Source organism: Acomys minous, assembly GCF_964271855.1.
Source record: "Acomys minous genome assembly, chromosome: 2".
NCBI lineage: Eukaryota > Metazoa > Chordata > Mammalia > Rodentia > Muridae > Acomys > Acomys minous.
The window spans coordinates 131,290,368-131,313,592 of record NC_140484.1 but is presented as its reverse complement, the minus strand read 5'-3'; the positions used below and the strand labels follow the sequence as shown (position 1 = coordinate 131,313,592).

Genomic DNA, 23,225 nt, shown 5'->3' with positions numbered 1-23,225 from the left:
ACACAGTGTTCTGCCTGAAAATATGCCTACATGCCAGAAGAGGACATCGGGTCTCATTATAGATGGTTTTGAGCCACCACGTAATTGCTGGGAATTGAGCTCAGGATCCTTGAAAGGCCAGCCAGTGCTCTTCACCCCTGAGCCATCTCTCCAGCCCTCCATTCCGTCTTTCTTTAAATAGTGTTAATAAGCCATACTTTACTGAACCTTTTAGTTCTTAACCTTTGTGTATTTTTATATTTAAAAAGGGTTCTTTGTAGACAAAATGAAGCTGTATTGCCTTTCTTTTTAAAATAGTTTTTATTTATATTTGTTAATTCCATATATGTGCACAGTGTATCTGGATCATAGCCAACTCCTCCCCCACATCCTTCATCCTCTGCAACACAGGCCTTCCCATCTTGATGTTGCCCTCACACACCTACTATGATAGACTCTGACCACTACACTAAGTAGGATGTTTGTTCATACAGGTTTTAGGCATTTTCTTAGGCGTTTTGGGGCCGGAAACAAGGATCAAGGCACGCGGGGCAAGTATGGCATTAGGCTGAACTCCAGTCCCGTTTCGGTTCATGTTCATTGCTGCTGATACTGAGTTTAAAGTCCATCTTACTATCTGTACTCAGTTTAACCCAGTGTTGTTAGTTTCTTTTCTTTTTATCTGTATTCTTTTGGATTTGATTTTATGATTTGTTTTCTTATTAGTTCTGTTTTACTGTTGCTTTCAAGTTTGTAATGTAAGCTTTACGTGATCTCTGCCTGCTCACTGGCCAAAGACTTTGTTTAAGCTTTCTTTTGTTTTCTCTCACTGGGCTGCAGTGGTTTGGATAAGTACCCCCCACAGCCCACATGTGGCTGGATTGGTTGCTAGGCAGTGGTGCCACTGGGTGGAGCTAGGACTATTACCAGATGCAGCTTAGCAGGTCAAAGTCAGGTCATGGCAGTGAGCCATTGGAAGGAAGATGGAGACCCCAACCCTTCCTGTATCTCTTTTTATTTGTAAAATGAATAGAGAGGTGTCTATGAGGTGACATCAGGCCCAGAAACAACTGGCAAGTGACTGTGCTGAAACTCCAAAACTGTGAGGCCACACTAGCCTTTCTGCTCTAGAACTCGATGATCCCGTCTGTTTTCTCTGTGATCGGAAGCTAAGACTCCAGTAACTTCTTGCTACTGTGCCACGTTTTCCTTTTGTTCCAATCCTTAGAATACTCATGCGTAGTTATTACTTTTGCTGTCAACAGTTGCTTCACATCAGAAGAAATTTAAGTACAGTCACTTGTTGTTTAACAATGTGGGTATGAACCGAGGAATACAATGGCAGATGATTTCATCAGTGTGCAAACAGCATATACAAATATAAATGGCATGACTCAGTTGCACCATGTGCACAGACCATGGACATGTGTGTACACCCACGTGCTTACATGGTGAGGTGTATGGATCTGCTCTAGTATAACTCAGCATACCGTTATGCCCCAGACTCCTCTTCTTTCTATAAGCAGGTGTTTGCTCTACAGTGAGCACAGGAGCCAGCGATGGATACTCATTATTGGTGGGTATTCATAACTCTATGTACCGTTTAGTCTTTTACAACAGACAGTACATTAGATTCGTTTACATGCCAGCATCACGATTAGCACATTGTGCCACAACACCAAGATAGCTAATTTGCCCCTTGGAATAAGAGTCTCCTGGCTTTATTGTGTGAGGGATCTCCATGTACATACAGGCCAGCATTGATAGGAGCCTTGCTCTGTGGCCATGCCTAAGGGAAAAGGCCGCGTCTGTCCACATCCTTACTCTTACTGATGCTTTTCATTCTCGAGTTAGTTCAGGGACACATCTCCATCTGGAATCATTTTCCTTCTGTCTGAAATATTTCCTTTTGCATTTTTTTTGTGTGGTACATTTCAGTTGGTAATTGAAAACTTTCAGTATGTCTGAAAACATCTCTGTATCCTCATTTTGAAGGATATTTTCTTTTTGCCGGACATGGAATCTAGGTTAAGCTTTTGTTTTTTGCTTTTTAATTCTTTAAAGGTTTCGTTCCATTGTTCAACTGTCTTAATATATTCATCCTATGTTTCGAGCCTTTTCTCAGGCTGATTTTAAGATTTGTTGTTTTTGTTTTTGTTTTTTGTTGTTAACTACCAAAAGACTTTTGATTATGATGTCCCTTAGTACAGTATTTTCTTTTACCAAGATATTTTAAAACTATTTTCGCTGGAGAGATGGCTCAGAGGTTAAGAGCACTGACTGTTCTTCCAGAGGACCTGAGTTCAACTCCCAGCAACCACATGGTGGCTCACAACCATCTGTAATGTAACCCGATGCCCTCTTCTTGCATGCAGATGTACATGTAAACTACTGTATAAATAATAATAATAAATAAATAATCTTTCGGGGCTGGAGAGATGGCTCAGTGGTTAAGAGCACTGCCTGCTCTTCCAAAGGATCCGGGTTCGATTCCCAGCACCCACATGGCAGCTCACAACTCTCTGTAACTCCAAGATCTGACACCCCAACACTAACGTACACAAATTAAAATTAAATAAATATTAAAAAAAAACTATTTTCTTGTGTGCGTGTGTCATATACATGCACAACATGCCTGTGCACAACATACCTGTGTATACATACATGGAGGCCACAGAGGCCACAGGTTAAAGTCGTGTGAAGGTTTTTTTGGTAGCTCTTCATTTAATTTGGTTTCACTGGCTGTCCAGTGAGCCTGGGGTGCTCCTGCCTCTGCCTTTCTAGCACTGGGATTATAGGAGTGTGCTGCCATACCTTGTTTTTATGAAGATATCAGGGATCCGAACCCAGGTCCACTCAGGTCTTGGTGCTTATGTGGCCGCCCAGTGAGCCACCTCCCCAGCCTGTCCTTTCCTTTTTATGTGTGGGACTGCTTGAGATTCTTGAATCTTTGGGCTTATAGTAATTAAAATTGGAATTTTTTAACTAATAATAGTTGGAAGTATTGTTTTCACCTCCTCCTCTATCAACTATTTACCTTTTTTGGACTCCAACCAAATGTCTGTTGGGTTTCAAGAACCTATGCCTCCACACACTGGTGCTTGTTTGTTTCAGTTTTGTATTAGTTTTATTTCTCCCTGGGTTTCATTTGTAGTTAATTTTTATTAAATGTCAGTAGATACTTCGACATCAAACTTACTAATCTTTAAGTCATAACATCTGATTTGTTCATCTAATACACGTATGCAGGCACTTTTCTTTTGATTTAAGATGTTGTAATTGCATCTCTTAGAAGATCAGAACCGGACTGGGTGTGGTGGCGCACACCTTTGATCACAGCACTCAGGGAGGCAGAAGCAGGTGGACTGCTGTGAATTTGAGGCTAGGCTGGTCTACAAAGTGAGTCTAGGACAGCCATGACTACATAGAGAAACCCTGTCTTGAAAAACAAACAAACAAACAAACAAACAAACAAACAAACGAGATCAAAACTGGGAACCAGGTGTATAAGTTCCAAGCCAGCCTGAGCTACATGGTTAAACTCTGCCTCAAACAAACAAGGGCTAAAGTACTTAACTAGCATGGACATAATAAAAAATTCAATTTCTAAAGGAAATGGCGACACATATCTTTAATCCTTGTACTCAGAAGCCAGAGGTAGGAGGATCTCTGAATTTGAAGGGAGCTTGGTCTGCAGAGTGAGTTCTAGGACTGCTAAGGATACACAGAGAAACACTGTCTTCAAACAAACAAACAAAAAACAATTTCCAGCACCAAAAAAAGGAAGAAAAAGTTCAATTTGCATCTTTCAAATTTTTCCCAGGTCTCTCCTTAATGTGTTCAGTCTATTCTGGTTTTGTTTGTTTGTTTGTTTGTTTGTTTGTTTGTGTCTTTGTTTTTCGAGACAGGGCTTCAATGTGTAGCCTTGGCTGTCCTGGAGTCACTTTGTAGACCAGACTGGCCTTGAACTCACATCTTCTGCCTGCTTCTACCTCCCAAGTGCTGGGATTGGAGGTGTGCGCCACCACTTCCGGCTCTATTCTGTAGTGTTTGAACATATAAATTTCTGTGGTAGTAACTGTCTTAAAGCCTTGTCTAATAACCTTATCATCTCCATCAGTCATGGGCCACTTTCAATGGAAGAATTTTGCTCTTTATCTTGTATCTTTCTGCACCTTTATACGTGTGTTAATTTTCACATGAGCTTGAGGCATCCATTTCTAAATGTTACTACACTATTTGCTGGGTATTTTACATTCCTGTAAGTGCTTTTGAGCTTTAGTCTGAGACATTGTTTTATGTTGTTTGCTGCTGGCCCTCTTGCTTTTAGGCTTAGTTAGGCTGGGCTGGGGCAGCATTTGGGCTAGCATCTATTCCAGCTAGTTGCTTTTTAAAAAAATTTATGAATATGAGTATTGTGTCTTTATGTACACCTGCATGTCAGAAACAGGGATGAGAATCATCATACATCATATAATTGCTGGGAACTGAACTTATGACCTCTGGAAGAGCAGCCAATGCTCTTAACCATTGAGCCATCTCTCCGGTTTTATCTGCTTCTAAAGCAAAAGCTCTGGAAGACTTCATGGTACGGCTCCTGAATCTAGGGTGCTATCCTGCCAGCTCCGAGCAGGTTCTATTCTTAGAGAAACGTCTACTAACTGTCTCTTAGGGTCCTGTCACATAGTTTTCTCCCTGGCACTTGAGCATTTCCTCAAGTGACTCAGTGATCAGAGCTCAGCCAAACACTCGGTGTGTACCTCTCTGTCTTCCGTGCCGTGCACTGAGGACCCCATGGCACCTGTGTGCTCTCTGGGCTCCTTCCTGTCTTCTGTCTACCCAGGGAGACTCCCTTGTTCTGTTGGACTCCTCTCCGGTCCTTAGCTCAGAAGCTTGCTCTAGGCTGTGAGCTAAGACTATATATAGGGCTCCCCACATGTGATCCCCTAACTCTTGGTGTCACTCTTTTCTGTTGCTATAATGACAGTCTTAAGAGAGCCATTGTTTCCCTGTTTTCTTAGTTCATTAAAACTTAAAAATCTTCATGGTTATTTCAGGTGGAAATTAAATTTGGCCCCTGTTACTTTGTTTTGGCCAGTGGAATAAGATGTGCTGGCCCTAAAGATTTTGATTTCTGAAGATCGTTTTAAGACCCTTTAACTTAGCTCCTGATTTGAGAGAACTGAAGTCTGAGTCAGATCCTTGGACTTCACTTTAACTGTTTATTCTCACTGTAGCATGGTGTCGTTATGTAACACACTATACGTGTGTGCGCGCACGCACACATGCCTGTGTATACAAACACATAACCCATATGGCTTAGGAAGCTTCCTGTGCATGTAGTCCGAATTCTTGCTCTCATTAGAGTTTTTGTTCTTATCAGTGATCAAAAGCCCTGAGGCATTTGAGAATGTGTGAGGCTAGGATCGCAGAGAGGAAGGAGAGTGCTGGTTTCATTTTGGAACAGACTTCAAGAGTTGTGCGTACTAGTGTGCTGGTAGAAACTCGTCTGTGGAAACGCTGTAGTAATTTTGATCCGTGTCCAGTGAAAACTGCAGCAAAACTGCCAATATAGAAGGAATTCTGGGTTTGCTCATTTTCTTCAGATAGTGAGCCAAATGGAGAGATTTGTTAAGCCAATTCTGAAACTCTACACCCAAAACTAAAATGAGTAAATGTAATCGCGTGCATTGGCAAGAGGGCTTTTCTTGAAAAAAAAAATCAGATTTTCTTACACAGTAATAAGACGATGTGCACAGTTCTGAGCGTAGCGTCCATATGAGACAAAGAAGACAGAAAGGTAATGTGTGGAGGGAGCAGCTAATTGGAAGTTAAACTTGGGCATCAGCCCAGCTCACTAACCATACTAGCTCTGAAAAACCGGGCAAGTTACTCACTCTAACTGGGGTTCTGTTTACATGGTTAAGGCGAGAACTTGGATCGAAGGAGTCAAAGTTAGCTCCTAGTAGATCCTTTGATCTCCATGGTGACCTTAAATGACGTGACTCTGCTCCCATATTATTCCTAGAACCAACAGTACGAGGTGGGAGCATTGCTTTACTGGTAACTACATTCCATTATCTGCCTACAAGGTCATTATCCTGTGTGCTTACTCAGCTAATTTACAGAAAGATTTGGCCCTCACCAGTTCCAACAATCCTTAAACAGCAAAGCCTCCAGCACAACAGAGGTTCCCCTTTATTGGGGGGCATTCAAGGATTGCAAATTTATTGGGCAGCTCCCCAAAGTATTTTGAACAGTGACATTCTTCCTGGGATAAATGGACAGGGCAGAAGGCATGACTGTTAATAACTGGAGTCGTTGCCTGTGTCTGAGCAGACAGAAATCAAGTGATAAAATTATATATGCCCTAAAATATTTAACCTTCACAATAAACCCCAAGTGTGGTGGCGCATGCCTGCAACCCCTGCCCTTTGGGTGGACACAGGTTTAGGAAGGAGGATCAGGAATTCAGGATCATTCTTGGCTAAGTACGGAGGGCTTGAGAGCATCCTGGACTATGTGAAACCCTGTCTGCAAAACAATACAAACCAAAAGCCAAGTCATGGAGTCAGTGCAGGCGTGCACCAGCGGATGAGTGTTACACAAAATGTGCCATCTATACACAATAGAGCTTTGTTCAACTACATAGGAAAATGAAATTAGATTGTTTGCAAGAAAATGGGTGAAATTGGAGACCCTCATGCTGAATGAAATAGGTGAGTCTCACAGTGACAATTATTGCATTCTCTCTTATGGGTGGAATCTAGGGGCTGGGGAGGAAATGGAAGTTAAGGGGTATTTTAAGGATGCCGAAGGGGAGCTACAGGAGTCAGTGTCATCTACGTGCATCATACGCATGTGTGGAAACGCCACAATGAACTCTTTTATTCATAAAATTATGTGCGCTCATAAACACAAGGTGTTAAATAGCTGGAGCGCCAGGGACATTCAGCGTTGAGTACTACAGTGCAAAAGAACATCTCCTTGTTGGGCAGACTTCCTGTTTTCATTCCTGGTGAGTGTCTTTGTCTTTTAGATGCATCAGGGCTTTTCTAGTTGGAGCTCTGTGCAGTGAGACTTGGTTTTCTGAGCTGCGTTGGCTTTTTTGTTTTTTTCTTTTCTTTTTTTTACTTTGAAGTTAATCTCGCTGCAGTCTTTGAATTTGTATGGAAGTCTGTCCTCCTTGTTTCTCACTCCCAGGGTAGAATCCTCTGTCCTTGGTCAGGAATGGTGGTGTTGGGGTCAGGTTGGAAGCCGAGAAAACCCACTTCAGAGACAGAAGCTTAAAATGCAAGCTTTATTTTCTGTGCACGCAGAGAGATGGCCAGTTTGGCATCTGAGTCCCCGAAGGGAGATCATACAATGTTTTTAAAGGATGGCAACACAAAGCAAGGGGGAAACGGGGTGAGCTCTTCCACATGGTCAATTGAATCATGACACCCAGATCTCAGAAGGATAAGGGGACGAAGGAGACAAGCTGCACATGTCAGTGAACGCAGGCAGCACATTTATGACTGTGTGCCTTAGCTTAGATGGTGGATAGCTGCATCCTTCACTGGCTAACAGACAAACATGAACACCGAAGAAGCAGGAGAGGAGTTGGCTTCCTGGTCTGGGACCATGGGCTCAGTTTTGACCCTGCTAGTGAGATGGAACTTGTTCCTGAGACAGCTGGGCCCAGGAAACTGTCTCTTAAGTGTGGTGGAGCTGCTGCTGGCTACACGCAGCAGGGACCTCATGCTGGGAGAAGCACTGTGCAGTTTACAAAGCCAAGTCTTTTCGTCACAGTTCAACACTACTGCTTTCTGTTAGGACGAAGCCAAATGTTGTAATGTTTTTTCAAATGCTCTTCTCATGAAGCCCAGTTAATTGAGAATACTACTGTAAGATGGTCCAGGGTTGCTCACAGTGTGGCTGTTTTCAGTGCAGTAGAGGACAGGTGTGTCCCGCTTTGCAGGCCACGTGCTTATTTGAATAAACCCACATATGAAATACTCATTTGCCTTAGTTTTGTGTGCATTAAGACAGAATTAGAATAAAGAGAAGCCATGCAACCTAGGAAGCTTTCAGGGGAGGAATCCAGAAAGCTACAGGATTAGGAGAGGAGTTTTGAGATCAGGGATAAGAGCACAAAGTAAGAATAAAAGCCAGTGTAGTCGGAGGGTTCGTGAAATAAAGTCTTGGTGAAAGGCCGCAGAGAGAAGCGTTGGGTGGGACAGGCAGAGTAGGGCTGTCTGCCAGGGTGTCCTGAAAACACTGAGATTTGAGCAGCCTTTTTGGAACCAGTATGTGCTGGTTCCAACACGTTCTAATTGCACCATCTTTCTTGTGAGCAAAGATTCAAATCTGTAAGCTATTTACCCAGGCTTAAAGACACAACCGATGGCCGCGAGCCAAAGCAGAATCAAACAGCCCATATGAAATTTTATTGTAGCAATGAAATGAAAATCTAAGCTACATTCAGAGTGTGGCTTCACCCATTGAGATGGCCAGTCTGGGTTAATGGAGAGACTTGAAATTCTGGGCATTTGTGATGATACATATTGGCTGCATACAATTACTTTGCTAGATTTAGTCTAATGGTTGCTTTTTGTACAGTGGTGGTTTTCCCCTCTGTTGTTATCACTGTTTTGATATTTGCATTTATTTTTTAAGAGACTAGGCCTCTGTCTTGCTGTGTTGCCCAGGCTGGGCTGGAACAATTAAGTTCAAACAGTCCTGCTTCAGCCTCCTGAGTCCCTGGGACCAAGACGTGTCACACCATGCCTGAGCATAGTGGTTTCCATTGTCTCTTTTGGGTGTGGAAGGTGGATCACAGTGCAAACTTGGTTGGGTGATAAGCCTGGGTGCCTAGTGAGACTGTCTCAAGAAAAAAATTAGTAAAATAAAATAACAACACAACAGTCTTTATCACAGTCTCCTCCCACGTCCATGGAATGACTTGAGCTTAACAGTTGCAGTGAGAGCTGTGGCCAGAGCCAAGTGAAGATCCTTCTGGGCTCACCCTCTGAATGCATTTGGTTGCTCTGTTGGACCTACTTGAGCAGTGGGGCTGGCTGGATGTCTCTCTTTCGGAACAGCCTTTCCACGTGGCTAGCTTGAGCTCCCTCATGTGGTGTTCTCAGATTTCTTACATGGAGGCTGAGAAGTCGTAAGTTTTCCAGCCAGTTAAAAGTATCATTTACACAAACTTAATTAAGTTTAAACTGTTCTTGTATTCCTGGGATAAGTCGCCCCCATTTTCGTACACTTTGGGTTGGCTTTGCTGCCATCGTACTTAGTATTCTTCAGTTCTTTATAAGTGAGGCTTACGCACAGTTTCCTGTTTTGTGTGCATTCCCGCACAAACCAAAACTGGTAAAGATTACGCTACTGTAAAGTGAACTGAGATGCTGTCTACATTTTCCCATGGTCTGAGGCGGGTGGATCTCACCTATTGGCTTTATCCATTTTGTGCTTCCATAACAAGACCCCTGAGGCAAGTGGTCAACCCCCTGTCCATTGGCCCTTCAATCTGCATGCCCTCCTCACATGCAAAATGTACTTAGTCCATTCCAGTAGGCTCAAAAGTTTTTAGCCCATTCAAACATCAGCTCCAGAGTCCAAAGCCCCATCTAATTGGATACAGGTAGGCTCAAAGCATGACTCATCCTGAGGCAGATTTCCTTCTACAGGAGTTGAGCAAGTTGTGTCTACAGTGGTTGGACAGACATAGGATAGATGTGTCCTCCAAAGGGAGACATGGGAAAAGAAATAGACGGGGTGACAAGTCCCATACCCTTTGGCTGTAAATGATCTTTTTTTTACTCCATGCATTGCCTTCTAGCCAGCAGTTGGGTTCCCAAAATTTGTATGACTTTGCCTGGCTTAGCTCATAAAATGGGTCTCATAAATTGGGGGCTCACTTTGACAACTTTATGATTTTAGAGTCTTGAGGGCAGCTCCACCCCCATGATTCCACAAGACATTGCCCTAGTGGGGACTCTGCAGCAGCTTCATCCTCGAGCTCCACTTGGCGCTGTCTGATTGAGGCATTCTTAGCAATGCCTCTGGAGGTCGTTGTCTCGTTGATTTGATGACTGGCACCAGGCTTCTATCCACACTCACCTCCCTGTCAGTTATTTGACCATAGCCTTGGTATTCTCTGCAGATCATATTTGGCCAGGATGAGGGTTTTTCTAGATCTTTATGCTTTAAAACAATTTATTTCCTTTTATATTTTTATAATGCAATTAAAACACACACAGAGAAGCTGGAGCGCTTCACTTCTTGACTATGTCTCTCACCGGATATCTTAGTGCATCCTTTTTAAATCCTGTCCCATGCCACATACATACCCTCTTAAAACACAGGTACAGGGGCTGGAGAGATGGCTCAGAGGTTAAGAGCACTGACTGCTCTGCTCTTCCAGAGGTCCTGAGTTCAACTCCCAACAATCACTTGGCGGCTTGCAACCATCTATAATGTGACCTGATACCCTCTTCTGGCCTGCAGATGTACATGCAGACAGAGCACTGTGTATATAATAAATAAATCTTAAAAAACAAAAACAAAAAACAAACCCCCCTAAAAGAAACCAGAGGTACAATTTACCCAAATTCCTACCATTTTATAACACGGATGCTCTTTCCTCCAGTATCTATTGTCTAGTTTCTTCATTCCCATCTATTCTGTTCATTGGCATAGAACTGGCTGTGGTTTTTGTAGTCAGTCCCACCAGCATTCTGCGCACAACCACGTAAACATTCACCAGGGAAATCCAGATGCCTTTTTCTGAGCATTCACAAAAATCTCAATCCTCTTTCTTATTAATCTCAGTCTTCTGGTTTGTTCCCACGTTGCTCCTGGCCCTGGCTTTCTTAGTTTCTTCTGTGCTGCTGTAACAGAATGCCTGAGACTTAGCAATTTATAACAACTAGAAATTAATTTCTCACAGTTCCCAAGACCGAGCATTTTCAAGATCAAGGCACAGGCTTTGGAAGGTCTCCTGGCTTCCTCAAAATATTTTGGAGCATCTGGAGAGATGGCTCTGGTTGTATCACACAGAAGGGCAAAGAGAGGGCCACACAGGGGAAAGAAGGCCGGCCTTGGATAATGAGTCCATTCCTGTGACTGTGGATTAATTCACCAGGATGGAACTTCCTGTCTCAAACTCTGCCTGAGGACCCACCTCCCGGTGCTCTCACAGTTCAGTTCCAACTTTCAACAGGACATTCTAGCACCTTTGAAGCCATCGGGGGCCCTCTGTGCCCCTTCCCTGCTCTAATTGTCCTTTGTCATTTTTTGTTGACTGTTATCTCTTCAGGTTTTCCAACCCTGGTTAAGACAGTCTGGTAACTTATAATTTGCTAGGGAATCATAACTTAAGACAACTTACTGGCATCCAGTGGCTCTATTCCTTTAGTTTTAAAGACCATGCCCATCTCTGCACTTTGCTCTTTTCTCATCTCTAGTTCCGAAGTTCTTTTTTTGTATACTTCCTCAAGTGTGTTTATTGTGCAATGAATACATTTTAAATTAAACTTGCTAAAATGCACATGGATGGTCTTAGGAGCAAATCTGGGAATGATTTAGCCTGTTCTTACGCCAAGTGTGGTGGTTGCTGCCTGAGATGAGTTATTTGAGTTGTAAATTGGAAATGCGAAGACTTGATTATTGTTCTGTGACCATTGCCCCATCGTGCTTGTTGCTGGTTCTGAGATGCGCCTTAGTTAGACCCGACATTCTCATTAGCATATGTGTTCACACCACCTCCCGGCTTCTCAGTAGAGCTTCCCACCCACGCTGCTACCAGTTCCTTTTCAATGACAGTATATTAATTTTATATGTAGCACAAGTATTGTGTTTTATTTGATGCCATTACCAATGAGACTGTGTGCTCTCAGCTATGTGAGTGGTCTAGACAGAGGAATGTAGAAGGCTTTAGGATAGAGTCCTGGTCTGGGGGAATAATACTTAATAAACTCTTCAAGTATTTGAGGGATCCCCATGTGTCTGAGGCTGCTGTAGGTGCTGTGGAGATGCAGATGCATTCTGGGCGGATCAAGTGCACAGTAGTGGAGCTCTGCTTACCTTCCTGGGCTGTCTCTTTGGACATAACCGTCACATACTTTTGTTTTAGTACATCACCTACTTTCTGTTCTGAACATGGAAGATACTCTAATGACCTTGAGAAGTGATTTCTAACCCCTCGAAGGCAGTTCCCTTGCATACAGTGGCCAGAGCCCTGCACGGCCTTCATTCAAACTGCAGCTTCAATAGTGCTTCTTTTAGGCAAGCCTTTTTTCCAGGAACAAGTTATCTCAGACTGATGTATCTGCTTTGAAAGGGTAATTAGATTTGCACATAAACATAACTCTACTATGTGCTTCGTGAGGGATCTGGCTGTAGCTTTACCAGCAAGATGAAGTATGAGCTAAGTGACAGAAAAACCATGGTGATAAACTGCTTGAGGATTCACTATCAGCCTGGAAGGAAAATTTTAATAACATGGTATTGGGCTCTGGTTTTGATCGAGTGCTGGTCAACATGTCTACCCAGCCACTACTTACCACCATGTGTTTATTGAGTACCTTGCACTGGGGAATGCAGCGTGCTGGGGTGGTATAACAGCGAACACAGGATGCGGTTCTTCCGTCCCCATGTGTTACAGTATAAGCATTTGAACAAAGAAGACTTGCCTATCAAAATCAGTATATAATTATGAAGAGCTGAGGGCTGGATAGGCAGGAGATATATTCAGAGGGAGGCTTGCCATGTGGATAACAGCTCTATTTATTTGTTTGTTTATGCATTTTATTTTAAAATTATGTGTGTGAGTGTGAATTGGAATTGCATGTGGCTTTGTGTTCATGAGTAAAGTGCTTATGGAGGCCAGAGGAGGGCATCAGATTCCCCAGAACTAGAGTTGTAGTTGAGATTTGTGAGTGGCCCACAATGAGTGCTGGGAATTAAATTCTGGTACTCTAGAGCAGTAACCACTAAGCCCTTTCTCCCACCCCAGCAGCTTTATTAGAAAGGGCACACAGCTCAGGCGTGGTGGCGCACGTCTTTAATCCCAGCACGTGGGAGGCAGAAGCAGGTGGATCACTATGAGTTCAAGGCCAGCCTGGTCTACAAAAGTGAGTCTAGGATAGCCAGGACTGTTACACAGAGAAACCCTGTCTCAAACCACCACCCCCTCAAAAAAAAAAACAAAAGAAAAGAAAAGGGCGCACAGAACCATTAGTCATTAACCAAGTCAATGGTGATCAGCAGTGAGGTCTAAGTTGGTAGAAAACGTCGAGTTACATCCATCGATATGTGGTATCCATGAGAAATGGTAGGGCCTTTCTGCTTTGCTGACCTAAAAATGATCTCCAGGTAGTTTCCCAGGCATTTTTCAATGCTCAACACATTGTAAGAAAGCGAAGCTAAGCACGTCAGTCAATATGTTTCATAGGACCTGAGAAAAGCGGAATCAATAGAAATCCAAATAGTCAGCAATGACTTACTGTATGCTCTGCAGTGAAAATCTCAGCAGCGAGATGGGCCCTCTGCTGCTGCTGCTGCTGCTCCTCCTCCTCCTTTTTTGTTTTTTGAGACAGGGTTTCTCTATGTAGCCTTGGCTGTCCTAGACTTACTTTATATTTATAGACCAGGCTGGCCTTGAACTCACAGCGATCCACCTGCTTCTGCCTCCTGAATGCTGGGATTAAAGGCGTGCACCACCACACCTGGCTGCTCACTCCTACTTTTGAGTGAAGGAGAGGAAGTGACATTTGTTGAAGCAGTGTTCTTAAAGGCCTGTGTGTAGTGACACTGCAGAGACCCTCAGGACACTGGCACTAGCAGGATGTAGGTTGCGTGTGGAGGAGTCTGAAGGCCTGGGGTGGACTAATGACTGCAGCATGATATGAGGTCACAGTCTTGGGTGGCTCCAGTCATAGTGTCAGCTGTGTTCCGTTGAGTTTCAGAGCTCACTGTCCTTACTTAGGCTGGTGTGTGGCTGGTCCATCTCCTGTGGTTGTAGGACTCAGGTCTCTAGTTCTTGCTGGTGGTCATCTGGGGCTACTGCCAACTCCACAGAGGCTGCTATAGGTCCTTGCCTGGTACCCTGCCCCCATAGGTCACTTTAAGAGTGTACCTGATGAGGTCAGACCCAGCGACTGTATCGCGTGGGCTGCTACAAGATTCCAGAGACTGGGTGGCTTTAACAGAAATGTGTTTTCTCACAGATCTGAAAACAGGAAGTCTGAGATCAGAGTGACTGCATACTCGGTGTGTCGGGAGGGCTTCTCTCCTGGCTGCCTTCTCACAGTGTCCTCCCATAGCCTCTCTTCTGTGCATGAATGGAGAGCGACAGTTGTAAGCCAATGGGTCTCAGCCTTCCTAGTTCTGCGACCCTTTAATACAGTTCCTCATGCTGTGGTGACCCCCAACTGTAACATTATTTTTGTTGCTACTTCACAACTGTAATTTTGCTACTGTTACAGACTGTAGTGTAAACATCTGTGTTTTCCGATGGTCTTAGGTAACCTCCATGAAAAGATCATTTGGCTCCCAAAGGGGTTGAGAACCACTGTTTTAGGGCCACCAACCTTATGGTATTAAGATCGTGACCACGTGACCTCATTTAACCTTAGCTCCTAGAAGCCGCATCTCTAATGTATTTATGTGGTAAGTTAGGACCTTAACATGTGAATTTGAACAGGCAAGTTTCAGTTCGTAGCACCTTCATAATCTCCTTTTTGATTAACTCAAAATCAATGTGAAAACTTTGAATAACTGTGTTGTATCTCTAAACTCCTTCACCCTGTAAAGGAGTATAATGAGGTAGATGAGGTACACACTTCACGCTGTTAGCTCACTGCCGAGCACAGCAAACCCTAAGTAAATCTTTATTTGTTCATCGCAGTTATTAAGCCACTAAATACATACGATGTTCCAGATACGACACTCTTTTAATGTAACTCAGCACTCACCTTAAATGTGACTGCCATTTTGTTTCACAGCCCTGCTGATATCCGAGACCATGAGACTCTAGGGGCATGTATGCCGGGTGGGAGGCCAGGCGGGAGCACACGTCCGAGAAGGCTGCCTGCTACAGCCAGGCTGAGAGCTTTGGTTGCTGTGTGAGGTGTGCTGTGAGTAGAGCAGGAGAAGGGAAAGGCACATGGAGGCAGGGTTCTGTGAAGAGCACTGAACTGAGACCCACGGAGCTGGGAAGTTCAACCCAAAGCTTGTGTCCAGGAAAAAGCACCTAGAAACAAAAACAGTGCATTTGATATATAATGTGGTACAGATGCCAGGGGTTGGGGTAGAGTGAGAGGGCAGGGTGTCCATGGGAACAGTGAAATGGTGGGTAGAAAATGAAGGAGTGGAGAGACTGGTTTTTTCAGTTAGAAGAAGTTGGGCTTGAATCCTAATTGTGCCAGTTACTAGCTTCAGTTTCCCACTTGAGGATGCCAGTGATGTACAAGGTCTGTGGACTCACGTGAGGGTTCAAATGAAATATGTATGTCATGTTGTTAGTTCACTGCCTAGCACAGCAAATCCTAAATAAATATGTATTTGTTCAACACAGTTATTAAGTCAATAAATGTATACGATGCTGCAGATACATTTTTTTTTTTTTTTTGGTGTATCTCAGAACTGACCTTGAGCTTGTGATGCTCTTGCCTTGGCCTCCTAAACCCCAGAATTAGAAGCATGGACTATAAAACTGGGCAGTGGTGGCGCATGCCTTTAACCCCAGCACTCGGGAGGCAGAGGCAGGTGGATCTCTGTGAACTCAAGGCCTACCTGGTCTACAGAGTGAGTTCTGGGACAAGCAGGACTACACAGAGAAACCCTGTCTCAAAGAAACCAAAAAAAAAAAAAAAAAAAAAAAAAAAAGGAGGAGGAGGAGAAAGAAGAAGAAGAAGAATGCGCCATGCATGGCATTTCTCTCTCTCTCTCTCTCTCTCTCTCTTTCTAGATCTATTTTTATATAATACTCTACCTGCATGTATGCATGCATTGCCAGAAGAGGGCACCAGATCTCATTATAGAGGTTGCGAGCCACCCTGGTTGCTGGGAATTGAAGATACTCAGGACCTTTGGAAGAGCAGTCAGTGCTCTTACCTCTGAGCCATCTTGCCAGCCCTCCACATTTATCTCTTTTTAAGCAGACAGATATAGGTTACCTTTGATCAAAAGGTAATATCTAATCATAGATTCATAGAACCCATGGGCACTCAGTGCTAATGTAGGGTTTCTCACGTTGGCCCTCCTGATGAAGCGCAGAGACCTCCATCCTTTCCTGAACCTCATCGCAGTGTTGTGACTTCTGTTGACATGCTCATTGGCCATTCTTATGGCAGTGTTGGTTTGGCTGGAGAAGGATGGATTTCAGAAACAGAGAAACCTTTTATTAGTCTAAATGGGTGGTAAGTAGGAATAAAAGAGGAATGCCGCTGGTAAATGTGCTAAGCTAAGGCTGCAGGCTGGCTGTGGAGGAGAGTGAGGGGTGAGCAGACCCTGGATGTGCAGTATCCTGGCAGTCAGTTCTGTAGCATGGTGATTCCTGACTGTTGTGGAAAACTTAGCATGATATAAATATACATTGTGGAAACGTTCCTTGGCATAACCCTTCTAGTTACCGGGAAAAAACCATTTTTTAAGCCAATGAGTAGTGTTAACAACATGACTAGAAGTGCATATATAGTGTGTTAAAAATGTCACAGTTGTTAAAGGGACAGTAGAGAACTGGTCATAGCAATTAAAGGCCTAGAGAGCATGAAAGGTTGTACTTACCAGAGATGAAAGGAGAGAGTAGCTTAGGTCTAGCTGTGCTAGGCAGTACTAATGTTCATTCATTCATTCATTCATTCATTCATTCACTTATTTACATCTATCTATCTATCTATCTATCTATCTATATCTAATCTATCATTTATTTAGTTTTTCAAGACAAGGTTTCTCTGTGTAGCACTCTCTCTCTCTCTCTCTCTCTCTCTCTCTCTCTCTCTCTCCCCTCTCTCTCCCTCTCTCCCTCCCTCTCTCCCTCTCTCTCTCTCTCGCTCTCTCTAGTTTTTCAAGACAGGGTTTCTCTGTGTAGCCTTGGCTGTTCTGGAACTCACTCTGTAGACCAGGCTGGCCTCAAACTCAGAGATCTGCCTGCCTCTGACTCCTGAGTGCTGGAATTAAAGGCCTGCATCACCACTGTCACAGCACTACCATTTAAAGTTGTGAGTGTGTAGCTTGTGATATTTCTAGTTGTCTCTAAGGAAATTTAATCCCGGGCAGTGTCACAGCCTCTGTAGTTGCTGTCTACATGAGAATCTTTAAACTCTTCTCCGGCCTATGAGAGGAGAAACCCAGAGTCTAGACAGTTGCCGGTGGGAAAGCCTGAGGTCTAGTGTTGTTTTTCTGTGTTTGTCACGAGGCTTGCCGACAGGCAATACAGGTGACGCCAGGCTGGATCAGTGGCTAAAGCATAAGGGCAGTGTTGAGGCTATTAGAGCAGATGAACTATAGTGAGTAACTAGGCAAGTGAAGGCTGGGGGCCTTAGGGAATGCAACTAAGAAACGCAAGAGCTGACATGGAAAGCCAGCTAGGAAGCTATTAGCTAGGCGAAGAGGATGCTGATGGCTGTGGGTGTAGAGGTGAACAGATTAGAAATGATGTTTTAAATCAGCCCCTTATTGCTAAATATGTTGACACTGCCCAGACCTCAGGTTCCCAGGTTCTGAGACAGTGGTCACTGCTTCCCAGGGGCACTGTGTCTCCAACTGCTGTGACATCAACTCTTGCAGCTGTCCTGGGTCTCTGCATATTCTCACTTTGGATTTTTTTGTTTTGGCAGGTTTTTATTTCTTTTTTTCTAATTCCTCCAATATTGATGCTCCTCTGAAATCTGCCCTAGGCTCTGCTCTCTCTCATTCTCACAGCCTTACAGGGTGATCTCATTCACTGTGCTCATGTTAGTGATGTTATGAGATGTTGTAATGTTTCATAACATTATTAGCATCTGTGTGCTAATGATTGCCACATTTTCATCCCCAGCCAAGACCTATCTCCCAACACCAGTGTCTTTACTGAACAAATACCCCACACTGCTACTGATGTGGCATAGGCACCTCGGGCTCAAGTAAAACTTGTGCTCCCACACAATGGCATCACCATTGTCTTGGCTCCTAGCGTGATGTGATAAACATGCACCTGTGTCATCTTCATTTACATCACAGCACAAGGTTCCTTTAATATTCAGGAAGTCCCTTCATCCTTTTCCAGGCACTCTGACATGAGCGGTCCCACTCCTGGCTGAGCTAGCTGTTTGCTAGCTTTTCTAGATCTTCAGCGTTTGTGCATACGTGTGTCCGTGCATGCGTGTGTGTGTGTGTGTGTGTGTACATGTATGCCTGTGTGCGTGTGTGTGTGTGTGTGTGTGTGTGTGTGTGTGTGTGTGTGTGTGTTGAGACAGTGAAGACATGATTCCTTAGCTTCCTGCTCTGGCTGCCTGCCACCATGTTTCCCCCACTCCTTATGGACTCACCTCTGGAACAGTAAGCCAAAATAACTCTTTCTCCCTGTAGCTGCCTGTGGTCATGGTGTTTTATCACAGCAACAGAAAGATAACTAACACAACTTTTGACAGGATTAGTAGCCAGAATATACAAAGAAGTTAGAAAACTAATTAACAAGAAATCAAAACAACCCAGTTAATAGATTAATGAAACAAACCAACAATTCTCAAAAGGTGAACTACAATTGGACAATAAACACAAGGAAAAAAATGTTCAACTTCACTAGGATGCAAATCAAAACCAAAGTTCCATGCAACCCCAGTCAGAAAGACAGTCATCAACAAAACAGTTAACAACGTGTTGGCAAGGATGCTGACAATAGAGAAACCTACACACTGCTGGCAGAAGTGTACTAGTCCAGCCCCCATAGAAGGCACTAAAAGTAGCTCTCCCATAAGTCCCAGATATGCCACTTCTGGGCATTTATCCAAAAGTCCGACTCAGCACATCATGGAGATAGTTGCACATTCTTGTTTACTGCGGCTCTGTTCACAGTAGCTAAGTTATGGAGCCTGCAAGCCCAACAATAGAGGGATGCATTAAGAAAATGTATGTGCACACTGAAATTGTTCTCAATCATAAAGAGGAAAATGGAATCAATTGGAGAGAATCATATTAAGCCCGTTTAAGCCAGTCCCATAAAGATGAAATATTATATACTTTCTGTCATCGTGGCTTCTAGGTTTTATATAGAAACATAAAAGCATGTTACTATGTATGATATGAAAGCAGGAGTAAAGCTGTCTAGGGGGATAAAGGTGACTAATGGCAGGGGGAGGAGTGAGAATAGCACAGTAGTAAACTATGACACTCGGTGTCTTAGTTTGGGTTATTACTGCTATGATGAGACATCACAGAAAGGGTTTATTTGGCATACACTTCCGTCCACATCATGGTCTACTATTGAAGGAAGTCAGGGCAGGAACTGACGCAGAGGCCATGGAGGGATGCTGCTTACAGGCTTGCTGCCCCATGGCTTGCTCAGCCAGTGTTCTCATAGAACCTAGAACAACGAGCCCAGGCATGGTACCACTCACAATGGGCTGGGCCACCCCCATCAATCTCTAAGAAAATGCCTTACAGTTGGATCTTATGGAGGCATTTTCTCAAGTTAGGTACCTTCTTTTCAAGATAACTTTAGCTTCTAGCAAGTTGACATAAAACTAGCCAGTACACTCAGTGAACAATATATACTTGTATGCAAACTTGAAAAGAAATAAAATTCTAAAAGGCTAATTTTTATTTATGTACGTGGTATGTGTGTGTTCCTGCAGAGGCCAGAAGAGGTTGTTGGATCTCTTGGAGGTGGACACCTGATGTTGGTGCTGGGAACTGAACTTGTGTCCTCTGGAGGGGTAGCAAATCTCTTAGCCACTGAGCCATCATTTTAGGACCTAAGTAATTAGAAAACACAATCAGATCAATTGTATGGCTTAGATATGGCTTAAGTGTCCCCCCAAGGGCTCCTGTGCTGAAATTTTGCCTCCAGGGTGGAAGTATTAGATAGTAGAACTTTAGAAGGAATAAGAAGTCTTTCCAAGGCTCAGTAGCTCTAGGTGGTGTGGCTGTCCTCAGAAAAACCTGGCCCCTACCCCCTCTGCCTCCTCGTTTGAGATGTGACCATTTGCTGCCCCTGGGCTTCTGCCCTGAAGGGACTTCACCCTCTGCTGCACAAAAAGATTAGCCAGTGGCTCTTTGTTGTTTCATCTTGGATTTTTCCTTCAGAAGTTAGCTGCCTCTGGCATTGCATTATAGTAGTGAAAGAAACTGATAAATACAACCAGTGTGTGTGTGTGTGTGTGTGTGTGTGTGTGATTACATTTTTTTGTTCTTTCGTTACACCTAACCATGGAGTGAGCAGCTTATACAAGAAATTGGCCTATTGGATTCTGCCACACTGTTTCCTTTTTGTTTGAATGTTGAGACAGGGTCTTGTCACCTAGCCCAGGCTAGCTTGGGACTTATAAGTCTACCTGGGATTCCAGGTGCTCTGGTGATAGTGTCTGCCTGCATGCCTGGCTAGCTGCTCCATCTCTTCCCCATTCTTGGTATGGTTGGTTTGTATATTTTAGTATTATGATATGCTTGGGTAGTATATTCTTTTAATTTTGATTTTAATAATATAATAACTAAAGATAATTAAACACCATTTTATGTGCTCATCAGTCTTATGTATTTCTATAAGATTTTCTGCAAATATTTTGCTGTTTTATGTGTTGGATTGATTGCATTTTGTTTTTAATTTGCAGGAGTTCTTTGTGAATTCTGGATGCAAGTTTTTTCCAGATAGATACACCCATGTGCATAAGCATGCATGCTCACAGGCACACACATCAACAGTATTTTACTTAGTTTTTTGATATTTTTGTTTTCTCAGTGGTGCCTTCTGATGAATCCTTTTAAACAGATCTTCACATCTTGAGTATATTTTCCCATATGTTATTCTAGAAGTGTAATTTTTCCACTTAGATTTCTGATCAAGAGATTCATTTTTATCATGGGATAAGAGAGACATTAAAGGCCATTTTTTCTTTATGGGTATTAAGTTATTTCTTTTTCTTCTTAAAGCTAATGGGTTATATAGTAAAAGTTCTGTAATCTGAATCGTATGCCATTGGTGTATGTGTACAGGATCACATGACTGCAACCGTTTTGTGTAGGTGCTATAGTCTGGTAGCATAAGACCTCAACTGCAAGTCTTAAGCGTTTTCACAGTTTTCTAGTTCTTGCATTTCTGTATCATTTTCTTTACAATCAACTTCTCAGTTTCCATAGGAGAAGGCTGTGGTGCTTTTGACTGCAATTGCTTGGCCGCTGTAGGTCAGTCAGGGAGATAATCATTAACAGTATGAAGCTTCCTTCCATGTGTCTCCAGTTGTGGTCCCTCACCCCACCCCGCTTTACTGTCCCTGCAACATTTTATGGTTTCTGAGTTGAAATCTTTGACATCCTTCATTAGATTTATCCTTAGTTATTTGCAGATAGTGTGAGTGTGTGTGTGTGTGTGTGTGTGTGTGTGTGTAGCAATTAGTTTATAAAATGTATTCTGGAATTGTAAACTTGGCCAAATTTATTTCTAGTAGAGTTGGATTATAGATTCCTTTTGATTATTTTTTTTAATGTTCACAACCATAGCATTTACACATACATACTTCCTTTCTTATGCCATGACTTTTTCCTTTTTAAATAAATGCTTTATTTAAATAAATGTTTACTGGACAAAGGAGTTTTATTATGTCTGTGTCCAAACAAGCATTCATGTACTTTGTATACGTGTATACACAGACTAATTGTTGGTATTCTTGCTCAGATGAAAGTTAGGACTCTGGAGCCCAGGAACTACACAGCTCTGAGGTGGGACTGTGTCCCAGTGGAAGAATATCCTGAGACGCAGGGAATCACAGGGCTCTGAGAGGAAACCTCCTCAGGAGAGGCGATACAGCCCTGAGGGAGGATTGACCTGGCTGAGCTGGAGTGCTAAGGTGTAACAGCTCCTGTGCTCCACTCCTCTGTTTGAGCTTTGCAGCTCCTGCGGAGGGTACCCAGCTGAGCTGAGGAGCTCAGGAGCCTCTGCCTGGCTGCCCTTCCTTCTTCTTCCCTTCTTTGCTTCTTAGCTTCTTCCAATTAGAGAGTCACACCAGGCAACAAATCTCATAAGAGATTTATTGGGAGGGACAAATCCAAGGATGGCTGCCTCTGCTCCCAGGGGAAGACAGCACGGACCTGAACTCATATAGGGCTTTTTAGCAGCCAAAGCTTTCCAGGGCGGAGACTTCCAGGGTGAAGATTGGTGAGATTTCAGGGATTGGCAGATTTTCCTGTTCAGGGATTGGTGGAGTCTGGGCACTCTCTGGGCCAGGCATGAGAGCTACAGCAATTAGAAAATGACCATTAGGGCCCTTAGGGAAGTCTGGGGCGGGGCCTGGCTGGAGTGCCTGTGGGGGGAGGGCTGTCCACTTTCCCTCCTTCAGAGTTTACAAAGCAAACCAAATTTACAAAGTTGACAAACTGGCAGGGAAGGCTTTTCCTGCTGCTTGAGTCAGCGTGAATGAGCACCACTAATCCCTTGTCACTTTTGTCTCATTTTCCTTCCCTTCCACATCTCTAGAACTTCCTCTTTTTCGTTTCATGCCTCTTTTTCAGTTGCCTTGATTACTTTAGACTTCCAGAACGGTGTTGAGTAAAGTGCTGATTGTGGATGTCTTGTCTTCTTGGTCTTAAGTATAGTCATAGCTGTAGATCATTATCGTTATACTGGGCAGAAGTCTGTCTGTGATGGCCTTGCTGGGTTTTGGTCTGTTACTCTTCTGTTTGCAGGCAGAATGAAATACTTTCTTTGTCTCTGAAAGATGCTTAATACAGCTGGTATTTTACCAGCAAAGTCCCTGAGCCTGGTCTCCGTGTAAGCAGATAGGTATTTTGTTTTGATGTTCTTAGTGCAAGGAGTTGAAACAGGGTCTCAGGTCCTAATCAAGTGAGCTGTGCCCCGAGCCTGCAAAGGTTCTAATTTTAAGTCTAATCCAACAGGTACTAATTGTTCATATTTTCTATATCTTTTGATATGGAAACTAGTGGTCCAGGAGCAGTTTGGTTATTTGACCTAATTTAAACCTATTGACATGAGGTTGTGGTTATCCTTTCGTTCCTCCAGAATGCCTAAAGGATCTCCAGAGACATCTTCTCTTTGTGTAGTA

At 43.4% G+C, this 23,225-nt stretch overlaps 1 protein-coding gene and 1 long non-coding RNA gene across 2 annotated transcripts in view; one reads left to right on the top strand and one right to left on the bottom strand.

Annotated features, from left to right (window-relative positions):
* LOC311593022 overlaps positions 1-4,424 on the bottom strand; it is an 88,414-nt gene extending 83,990 nt beyond the window's left edge. Inside the window, exon 1 of the long non-coding RNA XR_014777570.1 lies at positions 3,433-4,424. This is a non-coding gene — a long non-coding RNA (uncharacterized lncRNA). The remainder of the gene's footprint in view (positions 1-3,432) is intronic.
* UVRAG (UV radiation resistance associated) overlaps positions 1-23,225 on the top strand; it is a 260,496-nt gene that overhangs the window by 84,327 nt on the left and 152,944 nt on the right. The gene's annotated exons all lie outside the window — the stretch shown is intronic.